The following is a 13,315-nucleotide window of genomic DNA, read 5'->3' on the forward strand; positions in this document are numbered from 1 at the left end:
AGCTATTGCACTGACCAGACTCCTGGCTTGCAGAGGGAATGCATGCAAAGCTATTCCTGACAACTAAACCTGCTTGTTGTTGTACCAAACCCTGGGTCCTATTGCAGTCGGTCGCAAAACTTGCTGAGTGGTTCTGTGCTGATATTTTCTGGGAAACTGCACACTAGTTAGGCCTCTAACTCCGGGTTATATTTAAAAGAGGACCTCTGTATTGAAACACTTGAAAACGCTCATGCTTTATTGGAAAGTTAGCAAAGTCTTCAAGCTGCATGTATCAGACCCTCTGAGCTACCTGCTGGTTAGGCATAGCATAACGTTAGGCATAAACGTCCTTACAGAGAGAGAACAAATGGAAATATAGGCTTGTAATGCTAGTTATGCCCATATGAAGTACTATATAGGTGCCAGACAAGCAGCAGCTTTTACACTAGAGGGCACATTATTATTTTTGCAGGTAATGTTTTTGAATGGTACAATAGCACAATCAAAACAGCATCTCCTATAGCAATTACAAAAGAAAAAAAATAGAATAGGAAAATAAATAAAGTAAGAAAATAATAGCACAAATGAGCAAAGGGTAGCCGAAACAAACTCCATAAAAATATTTTTACCAGAAATTATAAGAAGATCAATGTGAATTTTAACATCTGAGAAAAATTCTGTTGCTGAATCCATTAAAAGGCTGAGAGCTCTTCTTAGGACCTATAAATGCTGCAACCTTAGGACATAGAAGTCTTCTAGCTAAGACAAAAACTAACAGGCACTCCGATATTTTGATTAACAAGTGAGATTTTTTTTTTTTATTATTTCATAAGATAACCAAGAGCATTTTATTTTGTTCCCTTTGGGTGAACAGTTCAACAACTTAAATGGAGTTATTTCTACTTTCTAATTATGATAATGACGTTTTAGTTTGAAAGTTTCCAATTCAAAATTAATATGTCTCTGGATGACTCTGTCCTCTAGGCTTTACTTGTGTGAAAAGGGTCACACGAGCAAGATTTATGGACACAGTTCTGCAGTTAATTCTTATTTCTTCTGTTCTGTATAGGAGCCAACATTTTCTTGGTGCTTTTTAGCAAAAAAAAAACCCAAACCAAACCAAAACAAAAAAAACCAAAAAACAGTGCCCAGTTTTCAGAGGCTGCTTTGCTGTTTGGTAGTTTGTACTTTTTGCATTCCCTTGGTCTCTCCTGTGCTTAAACTCTGTGTCTTTCTGGGTGAGAGACCCTTTCGTTATGGTGGGCAGTATCATCTGAAGCTTTCATAGCAGTTTCTCAGTGTCGCCAGTTTCCACAGTAGCAGCAAGCGTTGCGGAGAAGGACTCTGCGTGCAGGGCTGTCATCTGCACAGCCTAACCCTGCTGTGCCTTTGCTCCCCCCGGTCTTCCCGCCACTGCACTGGCAGGGCAGTGCTCTCGGATGGTGTGTCCTTCCTACCCCAGCAGTGGAGAGAAAGAGTGGAACAAAGCTGATCTTGGGAGGGAAAGAGGTGAGGAATGGGGGACATGCTGTGTGGTGTGTAGTCCTCCAGCATTGCACCAAGGCAGCAAACAAGGAGAAGAGAGTCTCAGACACGCAGCACCATCCTCCGTTACAATCTCCATGGCAGAACAGGAACCCCCCCAAAAGCAGGTCTCAGTTTCCAGCCTCAGGGAACAGACCAATTTTTGTAGTACTGAAGACTAGCAAGAGAAAAGGTTTTCTGAAGGTGTATGGAGCTATGGTACAGAAAAGTGAAAGTAGCTATGCCACCCAAAAGAATCATTCATCTTGGCTACAACAGGTAGCCGTGTAGTGTGGCAGCATCTCTTTGTTTCTCGAGTGAGGATTACAACATGATGTAAAGCAAATAACTGGGGTAAATGTTCCTGTTTGAAGTCTAGTCTCTTTCTCTGTACACTCATGTCTCCCAGTGAGATACCTATGACGGCTGATGTTACAGAGAATGCAGGATTAGGTCAGACTTGTAATGCACTTTTCAGCTACACCGTTGAAGTAGTATTGCTGCAGAGAAATGCTTCTTAATATTCTCTGAATTCTTAAATGCCAATAATGTAGGCTAAATAAATGTCTGTGAGGAGTTTCTTTCTATGGCTTCATTTCTATGGCTTCATTTCTATGGCTTCAGTTTTCTCCATGAAGAAGGAAAAGAAGATAGAGTTGTTATGACAAAATCTTAGAAGGAAATTAATGTCAATCAATGCTTAAATAATTATCATAATTGCAATTTTAACGACTGTCACCTCTAAGAGCCACACAGGGTGGGACAGTTAGCGCAAAGGTGATGTTGCAGATGGAGACAACACAATATCACTTGCTTTTGCATCTATTTTATAAAGTCTTCTCAGACAGTATGACAGTATAGCATAGAAAAGTGCATTTCTTAGTGGCATGAACTCTGAGCTGACAGGAGTTCATTGAGGATTTGAGGCGTGCATTAATCAGTAATGCTGCACTGCCTGTTGTATCTTAGAGTTTGATTAACAAATTCAGTGAAGGGAAATAGCATCCATAAGCAGTGATAAAGGGGTGTTCAGCATAACTTACAAAATAACCATTTGAATGTTAAAAAGAATAAAGTCAAAAATTCTGATTACCCACACAACCCTGAAGTCAGTACTTACTTACACGCAACCTTACATTTATGCTGGCAAGTAATTTCATTAGATCCAGGAGCACAGACTGCCCAAGTGAATATCTGTGTGTGTTTAACTGTGCTGCCTTGCAATCTGCTTGGACTGGTCCAGGGCACGTATGAAGGATTTCCCCTATAGAAGGGAATGAGAAAGGGTTCGAAAACATGAGAGTGCAATTAACCCCTGTGTAGATCTTCCCCAAGGGGAAGAAAGGGACAAATCTACGTCCTGGTTGAGTTCACTGACAAACTAGTTTAGAAATGGCATGAGCAGGCTGCCCTGCTAGCACCATTTATCAGGAAAAGGTACTCCAGTAGAAGATAAATGACTCGTAATCTCGAGAGAAGGGATGTTTTTTCTGCAGCCTAGAGTGCAATACCCTTTCCTTCTGCACGCTTAATGCCTTAACTTCAGCGGTTTCCTGCTCATCCTGTTAGCTCTAGTTGTCCTAATTGTTCTGATGGAGTGCACATCAGTTCCCCGGATTTCACAGAATGACAAAAATTAGCTGCAGCAACGCTATATTCCCTCTCTGGACCTAAAGAAAGAGGGCAGGCGAAAGGAAGCGGAAGGCAGGGGAGGAAAGTTCACACAAGGATTACCGTACCTTTGGGATCCCCAGTTCAGACAGTACAGCTTTCTAATCTCTGCTCTGGCTTAAGTTTTACCAAATCAGTAGTCAATTTATCTACCTGTGGGATGGATTATAATACTTACCTGTCTCACATGGGCCCTGTGAGGATTCATTAGTTACAATCCTTTGAAGATGGAGAGTGCAAATATTAATATTCTGCTGGCACCATAATCCTCTCCAGGTTCCTAAGTGTCATCAGGGGACCCTCTGAGGAAAGCAGTTGTTTCTAAACTGGTTACTTACCATTTATTGTCTGTGTCACGGTTTAAAGCTGGGCTGGCGATTAAACCTGCGGCAGATGCCCTCTGTTATCCCCCCCCCCCTCCCCCCAGAGGGAAAGGGAAAGGGAAAAGGGAGAGAGACTTCTGGGTTGGAAAATTAAAACAGTTTTAATAAACTATAATAATGAAAAAAAAAGTATAATAATAATAATAGAAATAATCAAATATATACAAATATATATACAAAACCAAGACTGAGCTCCCCTGAAGTCAGCCACGTCACCACCGGCACTGCAGGGCAGGCTCCGGGAAGGCCCAGCCTGGGCCTAGCAACGGTCGAGAGCTGGATTCAGGAACGCACGGATCGGGATCGGGGGCAGCAGGAAAACAGACGGAGTCCTCCCTGGACACCGGCCATAGCAGAAAGAGAGCGAGACCCTCGTGATCCCCCCCCTTTATACCGAGAATGACGTGTATGGGATGGAATACCCTCGTTGGTCAATTTTGGGTCACCTGCCCTGTCCGCTCCCCTCTGCAGCTGCGACCCCCCTTCGGCTCTTCACTCGTAAGCAATGAGGAATTCAGCAGTGACCTTGGTTTCTCTCAAGAATAAGTACAGCAAGAGCCTTTCTGCACAACATCCCTACCGGTGCCTCAGTGATAACTACAAACTTCGAGCGTTATCAGTCCTGGAAGCAGACACTGTCTGCAAAAACATGCAGTTAGTTTCAGAAAATGCAGTTACTTAGAGGAGACTTAGCTGAAAGTAAAAATCACTGAAAGGAAAATCGGCCTGGTTTAGGCCAAACCAGGACAGTCTGTTATGTATACTTGAGTTTATATCTGCTTGGATCTTCTCTGCTGCATTTTTTTCTCCTTAGTAGGATTGATAGGATCTCAAGATGAAATTCATTTGTTCAGTTTGTGGTGATGCTGCCCTGGGGATTGCTACACCCGAGCCTGAGCCTTTGTGTGCATCAGTTAATAACTACTGGTCTCGATGGAATTTAAGTGAGATAAAGAGCGCAATTCCAGGTCTTGCTGTTGTGTGAATTAGGTCTCTTGGTGCATCTATAATGTTAGCTTGGAGTTTGTTTGTGGTTTTAGGTCCATTTTAATAATCCTGAAAAGCTTCTGATGTATTAATGCATCATTAACGTGAAAGAATGTGTATTCTTTTGAAGGGCTAAGGTAAATAGATAAGGCATTTTGTTATTTTTTCTAAGTTCTCACATCAGCTGCATTTTTAGAAGTGTTCTAATTACATGGAGCATTGAAAGCTGAGGGAAAGAGCAATGAAATGAGGTGTTCTATCTTCTTGACTTCCAGCAGTGCTGATAAAAGCCATGAGGGTTAATATTAGAAACAGATGAGGGGTCTCAGTTCATCACCCTTCCTGGTTTTGAGTAGGATGTTACTTTGGGCTCAGTTCTGGCCCTTGTTCTTGCTGGATAGCACTTTACTGTAGAATTAGTTTCACCAATTTCAGTTAATCCATTCAGCTGTACGATGATCCCTTCTTCTACTGCTGTTGTCCTCTCTCCAAGGGAGTTGTGATAGGCTTCTTTAAATTCAGGTAAAGGAAATGGCTGCACAATTTCCATTAACTTTGCAACGAGCTCTGAAAAATCTCATTTTGCATGTCTCCATTTTGTGTCACCGTTCGGGACCTCTGACTTTATCTGTGTATTGGGTAATGCCACAGGGACACGCTTACAGCCAGCATAGCTCAGTGCCATTCCATGGAGTTTAGCAGAATTTCAGCTACTTGCATCAGCAATGGATAATGTGTAGCCTTTAAACTGCAGAGCATGTGAACGGCAAGATGACTAGGTTGCATCCATCTGTGGTATAAATTCCTGGATTTATATAAGGGCTGAATTTATGGCATCTATTTACCTGGGGCCTCAAAGCTGCCCCCATTGTTCATTTTGAGCAGGATGCTGCAACTATGTTATTCCACTGATCATGGATAAAATTCATTGCTGTTGTAAGAACATATAACTCCTTGAGTTCCAGTGAAGTGACACTGGGTTACACTTGCCATAGATTCATTCGTATGAATTCATCCAAGACTCCAACAGAACTGGATAGTGAAACAAAGTTGAATCAGACTGTAATGTCTTAAAGAATGAGCAGTAAGTCTAGAAGAGGTGATTAGATATGGATGAATGAATTAACTTCTGATTCATATGACAGACTCCACAAGGCTATAGATTTCAAAGATTAAGCAGTACATTTTATAGGAGGCATAGTGCGCTTGGTTTGAGAGAAGATGATGAATGGACCTGCACTTTCATTTGCATTTCCGTAGCATGGAAGCTATCTATGGATTTTTAAGGAACACATGCAGTTGTATACATCCTCACATATACAGTTGTGGATGCTTCATGCTTTGTGTTCTGTGGCAAAATTTCTGTGATGCTCAGGCCCAGCAAAGTAGATAGATACTCTGTATAGGTTCAGGTAGATCAGCGCTGGTCATTTTGGTTCAGCTTGATGTGATGTCGACTAATGGTGTTAATGGAGCAATTCTTTGCATTATCTAGCTTATTATACCTCATTACTCCCACTTCAGTTTCTAGTTTGCTGTAAAATGGCATCAGGAGTGATAAATTACAGAACTCTGCAGGAGGAGCAGAAAGCTTCACCAGCTCTGCAGAGGAGTATTCCGGACTCAGGGTATCCATCTGGACAGATATGGTGGACAGTTTGGGATTACTGGGTAAGTGTGGAATCTGGATATTTCTGCTGAAAAGTCTAGCAGCAGTATGATTACTCATTCTGTAGTTTTACCTGATATCATCAGGCTTCATTCTTCAGTGAGGTGCATCATATCTATCATCATTCCTCTTTGATTAGCTGAAGAGCTGCTGAATCTTCATTAGGAGCCCAGATTCTGTGACATCATTGTTTTTTCATTAAGATTATCTCCAACAATGGGATAGAAAGCTCTTGTAGCTAAAATAAGGGTGTGAGAGATCCTGCAGCTTTACACAGAGCAAGAATTCATAAAGGAACATTCTTTTACTGGTCACCCAGCTAAGATGCAGTAGTGTTGCAAATACTCTGATAAAATAATCAAGATTTGATCATATAGAAGAGTCAGGTTTGAAACAGGTAACCATAAGCACTGTTAGGTTAGAAAATAGGTAACCATAGGCACACAGGTAACCATAGGCACTGTTAAGTTTGAAATAGGTAACTGTTAGGTTTGAAATAGGTAACAAGAGAAACCTCACCAAGAAGTTACTGGAGTTTTCTATGTTTTGTTTCGGAAACTAAGGAGACCGTCACGGACACCAGTTATGCTACTTGGAAACCCCCTTACCCTTCCCATCCTGATTTGAATATCAGGGATAGTTTCCAATCAGTAGAGTAGAACCAACCAATGATTGCTTTAGAATAAGAATATTGATAAGGTTATAATTAACGGAACCAATCGTTGTAAAGGTTAAATTTAAGGGCGCGCATACTGTGCATTTTTATGTAGAAGAACTTACATAATAGTGACTTAGTGTATGAAAGCTGATGGATTTTAATGTTTGGTTGGACACATACAGAGGAGCTATCCCCCGTGTCCCCAGCGCTGCAATAAAGAAGTGCCTGCTTATCTGCTTCGTGTAGATGAGTTTTCTTCCCGATTGCTAACAGTAGCAGTCAAGATCTGTCTGGAAAATATGAAAACTCATAGGCACCTGGGATGACAGTAGACTGAGAAGGGTAGAGAAGGGAGGACTTATATTTTAAACTCATTTAAAATTGTTAGCTTGGTTTAGACTAGACACACAGTCCAGTTATGACAGCTTAAGAGCTGATGCTCTTAGTTGAGTGCCCATAACTGTCTTTGTATAAACTTTTAAACCAGAAGGAAGTAGGTCAAAGCTAGGTCACACTGGGTGAGACTCAGTATAGGTCTTAAACACACTTCAGCCTCTATATGTAGGTGACTATAGATATGCCACCCATTTAAGCCTATGGAGATGTAAGTATGATTCAGCTGCCCATGTAGAGGTGTCTTGTGCTTCTTAAGATGCTGTAGGGTTTCTGAGACATCACTTGGGGCTGGTACATCTGACACAGGGCCTTTGGGATACCCATGTCCCACTGCAGTGGTAGCTGGACTCAAGGCAGGCTGTCTTAGGGCATCTTGGATGTCACTCCATGCAGTGTTCAGGCAGCTGCACCAAGCTCCTGGGTGTCCTGGGTGGTATGGTCGGAAGAGTCTCTGAATCAATTCAGTTTACCCTAAAGTAGACACACCAAAGGTGGGAAACAGTTGTTGTGACATCTAATGCTATTTCAGAGGGTACACGAGAACCATGCATCATTGCAGATATGATACAGGCCTTATAGGAGACCCATGCCCCTTCTGAAGTGCTGTTTGGAAGTCAGATGGGATATGATAGGGAATGTAAAATGGCTCTGGGCACCTGCCTTTGGACAACTGAATTACCCTCCAGGTTCCACTGGCATATTCAGCAGTTCTCCGTTGACAATAGCAGGACTTTAGACACCTAACCTGTGCAGACATCTCCATGGAGACAGTGAAAATTAGGTGTGCTCATCTCGGACTGAACCTCATCCTTTCCCTCAGAACTGAAGCAGACAGGTCACGCACAGAGGCTGTCTTGGCCAATGGGTTGTGCCCCAGTAAGTCACCAGCTCTTGCTCCTGAGACTGTCCTTGCTTGCTGGGAATTACACTTGCCTGTGCCCCAAGTACGTGTGTGCTGGTAGAAGCCAAAGGTCTTCAGGACAGCTGTGAGCAAAAGAAAGGCTGTTGCTAGCAGGGCTGATGTAGCTGCTGCGCTGGTCAAGGCTGCCAAGGCTTTTTTGCCCTGACAGCAGATGCTGAAGAATTGCATCACATGAGCTTACACTTACAATCTTTTTCATATATAATGAGCTATACATAAAAATTTCTGCTGCATTATGGCAATGAGGGGACCCTACAAAGTATACAAGGGACAACAAAGTTTTCATCTTTCTGCTGTCCATCTGTGGGTAGTAAGGTAGAATAACACTGTAATAGAATAATTACCATCATATTCTTTAACAATGGAAGTCTTGCTGATAGTTGAGCATATTTAAATTAGGAGATGCCATTTCTCATGATGCAGTGAAAGGCAGTATTGTTAACTGCCAGTACCCATAACTCTACAGGTAGTTGCACCTATGTGTGCTCTTGTTTGATGAAATTGGTTTACCCAATAATTGAAGGCTTATTGTAATGTAATTGTAATACACTGTGTTATTTCTGAACAATAGAGAAGCAAAGGCTAAAGGGTATCCAGTGGAACAAACTACCTCCTGCATGCAAATAAATTATCCAGTTGCTGTTATAAACAAGAGGCATTGTGTTCTGCCAGACTTGCAACAAAGAAATCATTATCTGTCTGGCCTGTGCATTGAAGAACAATAATCTGTATTTCCAAAATTAAAACCATAATTAAGCTATTATTGTGAGTCCACAACACAAGAATGAAGAAAATGATAGTGGTAGGCCCCTCTGAGTCTCAGATCCCTAATTAGCAACCCCTGAATCAGTGGTTCAAATTTTTCCCACATAAGGATTGCTTCGCCTGACTTTCTTGTCGGTTATGGAGGCATCACCCCATGGGCCAGCTGAGTCACTGTAACGCTTCTCTCATTACCCACCTGCCAAGCAGGACTTTGCCAGGAAAGACAAAGTCTGGTTGGGATGTACTCCAAATACCCTGGGAGGTGGCTTAGGCTCTGTTAGTTACTGGAAACCAGAAAACCATACAGGAGCCCTCTGACTGGTAAACAGTGGTAACAGATTTTTTCTGAGCTAATAAAAATAGGCTGGGCTCACTTCTCATGCCCTTCTTCAGGGTTGCATTTCACTTTCCTTTGGGTGTGGCTGGGAGTCTTGGTCATTGTATCTAAATAGAATCATGGAAAATAGAGTAAAAAAGACAAAGGTGATGTTTCAAGGTTTCTACCACAAAGCAGGCCCTCTAAATTACAATTGAGAATATACAGCAGTGCGTGTGTATGTATGTATTTGTCCACGTCTTTATTATAGTCAGATGTTAAGGCCAAGATCTTCATAAATCTTCTGTTTCATGTGTGTTGTTAATGCGTCATTGAATTTTAAAAGAAGGCATTGTTCAGATCATCTGGACACAGTGACAAATAATAAAAGTTAGTAAGAAGTCCCTTGGTAGATATTCAGTGTTGCCTAATCTTCTATGGAAAATATATGAGTGAGAACGCTGTAGCTAAGGAATTTGCTACATTACCTAAGATGGCTGATGGTGCAAAACAACTTCAAATTTTGAAATACAAAACTTCAGTGAGTCAGAAAATACAGAGAATAATGTTAATGTGACTCACTCACATCCTATCTCCAGGTTTAAGGCTGAAACTGATTGAGCAAAGAGTCTGGAATACCGTGCATGGGTAGGGTCAAGACAAAAGCAAGATGACTAGTTTTTTTTCTTTTTGGAATAGAAACTTGGAGGGAAAAACATGATCTAGAGCAAGTAGTAAAGAAGTTCCAGGTAAAATATGTTTTATCGGCATGTTATCATCACCAAATTTTCTATCCCATCTGTTATTCATGTAGCTTCATTCTTCCTAGATACATCCTCCAGCCAAAGAGCTGCTAAGCATTGATCTGGGACACTGGCTCTCTCCTGTGATTCATATCCTTCAGTTATGATGTAAGGAAATGTCTTTTGGCAGAGAGTGTATTCCCGGGAAGTTTGTTGTGCTACAGGAGTTGTAATCTTTTCAAAGTGCTGTGAAAAGTCAGTGATTGCTCAAGTGCATAAACACGTCCATCCCTCGGCTCCACGACCTCAGACTAACACTGTACATAAGCCTTCGCAGTGAGTTGCGAACAACACAGCCTTCAAACCCATAACTAGGCTCTTTTTTGCCTCCTGTGATGCTTTTGAAGTGGCTCCTTTAACAACTGCCTTCCTCAAAACTGCTCCTTCCTTGTGCCCAGATCAGTTCTCCAGCCACATCACTTTCTGCCCTGCACACTGGTGTTTTGCCGGCGAGCGTATGTAACGCTGCTCAGGCGCTGAGGCCACCCACATCTCCAAGAGATCCTGAAACAGGTTTTTTTTAAAATTGTTGTTCCTTTACTTCGTGGCCATCTGATCCTAATTGCTTTAGCGTGCATGGCCTAAACTGGGACAGTTGCACAACAGGAATGCTGCTCTGCTCCCATCTCCGCTCCAAACTGGGACACTCAGCTGTGAACCCAGCTGTCTACTAGTCCAGTGAAATGTCACTGTCCCGGATCTTGGTATTTGGAGTAGAGGTCTCTCCCTGTCCTTTTGCACATGTTTCTTTGACTTCCATATCACAATATATGCATGAAATGACACACTTGCTTGGGTGGACGTAGGCATTGATACACCCAGATGCGGATTCAGTCCCAAAATTTGCTTTTTAATTCTAACTCTGTTAGGCAGCTCTTTGCTCTGCTTTCTGAGGATCCCTGTAGGGACCTTGCTTTCAGGATACACTGTAGGAGGGGGAAACTATCTCAGTATTGGGAAGTGCCATATGTGACAGGGAAGGAAGGAGCTGGGTTTCTAATCTAGCTCCAAGGCTTTCAAGAAATCCAGGACAGACCTTCATTTTCATTAATTTTAGATATAATGTATATATGTATATCTTAAGATGGCAGAATCAACAGTCCTCAAAATCTCATCTGTCTACCTAAAGGGGGACTACTGAGGTGGCCTTGCATTGCCATACCCCATCAGCTCCTCCGCCGAGCAGCACCAGGAGGGTTGCACACAGAGGTGGGTGCCCAGGGGAGCCGGTGGAGCGGTGGGGTGAGCGTGCTCCCTCGCTTGTCTCTTCCCTCACATTCACGCTGTCTGGAGCGACCTGCAGCACTCAGCTGCCTCCTGCTCACAAGCCCACACTGGAGAAGCTTTCCCTGAGCTAGAGAGGGTTGCGGCATGTGTGGCACAAGGTCTGTACTGTTCAGTTGCTTTGGTCATTAACGGGGTCATCCAGAGACCGCTCTCCTGTTGCTGAATGTGGGAGTAGGCTCGTGTGTAATGTTAGAGGCAGCTCTGCTCTTCCAAGCAGTGTCCTTCAGGTGCGACGTAAAGTCGCAATCCTGGCTGCTAACAGGTACCACTGATCCGGTGGTACATCTTCTGTAGGGAAAGAGTACTGTCCTACCAAGGATTTAAGAAATCATAAGTGGTTTCTCTGTGCCCTTCCTCCCCACAAAATCACGAAGGTGAACTAAGAATTTTAAGTTTAGAAAGTAAAACAAGTCATTCAATGAGCAGCAAAAATAACCAAGACAGTTTTCCTTTGGATTTGTGTCTTTGGGCCCCAGCTCTTCCCTTTTTGCCCCAGTGACCCAGCCTCTGCTCCATGCTCCCCACAGCACCCTCCCAGACAGGTCTAGAAGTCTGTACCTGCTGACGGCCAGTCCAGGATCTGTCTGTTGAATGCCTACCTTGTACAAACTTAATTTTATTGGATTTTTTTTTTCCCCAAATCAAGGTGAAACTGGCCAGCAAGATGAAAAGCTACTGGGACAGCTAGCTGCCAGATGACCAACATGACAGCATAAGTTTTGTTCCTCTAAGAAAGGAGATGGTAAAGTTTATGTTTTGTATTTGTCTTCTGAATTTAGAGGCTTCAATGTTCATTTCAGTCATGGGGAAATGGATGGTAAATTTTGTTTGGAAAAGAGTGGGAAAGCTGCAATTCCTGTCTAAATGTATGAATAGGGGAGCTAGGAATGCAAGCACTGCGTATCCTGAGAAAGGATAAAGTTATGAACTGGCTACGGTCAGACCACCTCGTTCTTGAACTGTGGTGCCTTAAGGGGACACTGTACTTCAGCTGAGACTTTTAGCAGTGCTGAGTAGAACAGAAGAATTGCTTCATATCTATTACAGGCTACGTCCTTGCGTGCGTGTCCCAGTATGATGTTCGCTTTCTTCATGATACCATGACACTGTTCGCATTCAGCTGTGAATTACCACTGCTGCCTAAGGGGCCTTTTCTTATTCCTCTGTGTATTTGTATATTCCTACCTTTGTGTAGTGCTCTGCATTCTCTCCTTTGAATTTCATCTTGCTGCTTCACAGAAGCCCATGGGAACCTTCTCAGCCTTCAGCTGCTGCCTTCTCAGAGGCTCATTCTTGTGCTTAGCTGAGCAAAGGGACTGTGTGAACTTCAGACCAGCTTCGGCAGAGTTCATGCAAGGGAGCACATGTTTGTGCTGATAGCTTTATATGGAATTATAAGTCACTGTTATTGCTTACACAAAAAATGATATGCAAAGACATCTTAACTACCAATCTGTGTCACTGTATTAAAAAAATAAAGTTAAAAGCCGTTTGAGAAAATACGCAGTTTTGTCAATGCATCCTCTAAAGAAGCCACTTTATCTAGATGCTTTACATGGCCTGTTGCCTTATAGCAAACCAAGAATGTCCCCTTTTCAAATTAATATTGAAATTCCTCATGATACTGTCAACTGTTTTTCAAAACATGGCAGTTATTGCTCTCTCCCAGGGGGAGATAGCTGAAGGAGGATGAGGATGCGTCTGCAGCTCCCACTCCTAGTAATAAATAATACAATGTGTGGTGCCGCTAGTGTGATTTTTTATGAAGCAACGTTTTGGTAAAAGCTGGTTACAAAACACACTAAGTATGATTTATAGGCCTGAAATTCTGACTATCCAGCATTCCTGACCGATGACTTATTTATTCTTGTAGTCAGAAGACAAAGCTTTCTATATTGAAAAATAGTTGATACCTCTTTAATTATAGCTTAGGCACAATGTGGACATTGTGC

The sequence above is a fragment of the Nyctibius grandis genome, chromosome 1, assembly GCF_013368605.1.
Source record: "Nyctibius grandis isolate bNycGra1 chromosome 1, bNycGra1.pri, whole genome shotgun sequence".
Lineage (NCBI taxonomy): Eukaryota > Metazoa > Chordata > Aves > Nyctibiiformes > Nyctibiidae > Nyctibius > Nyctibius grandis.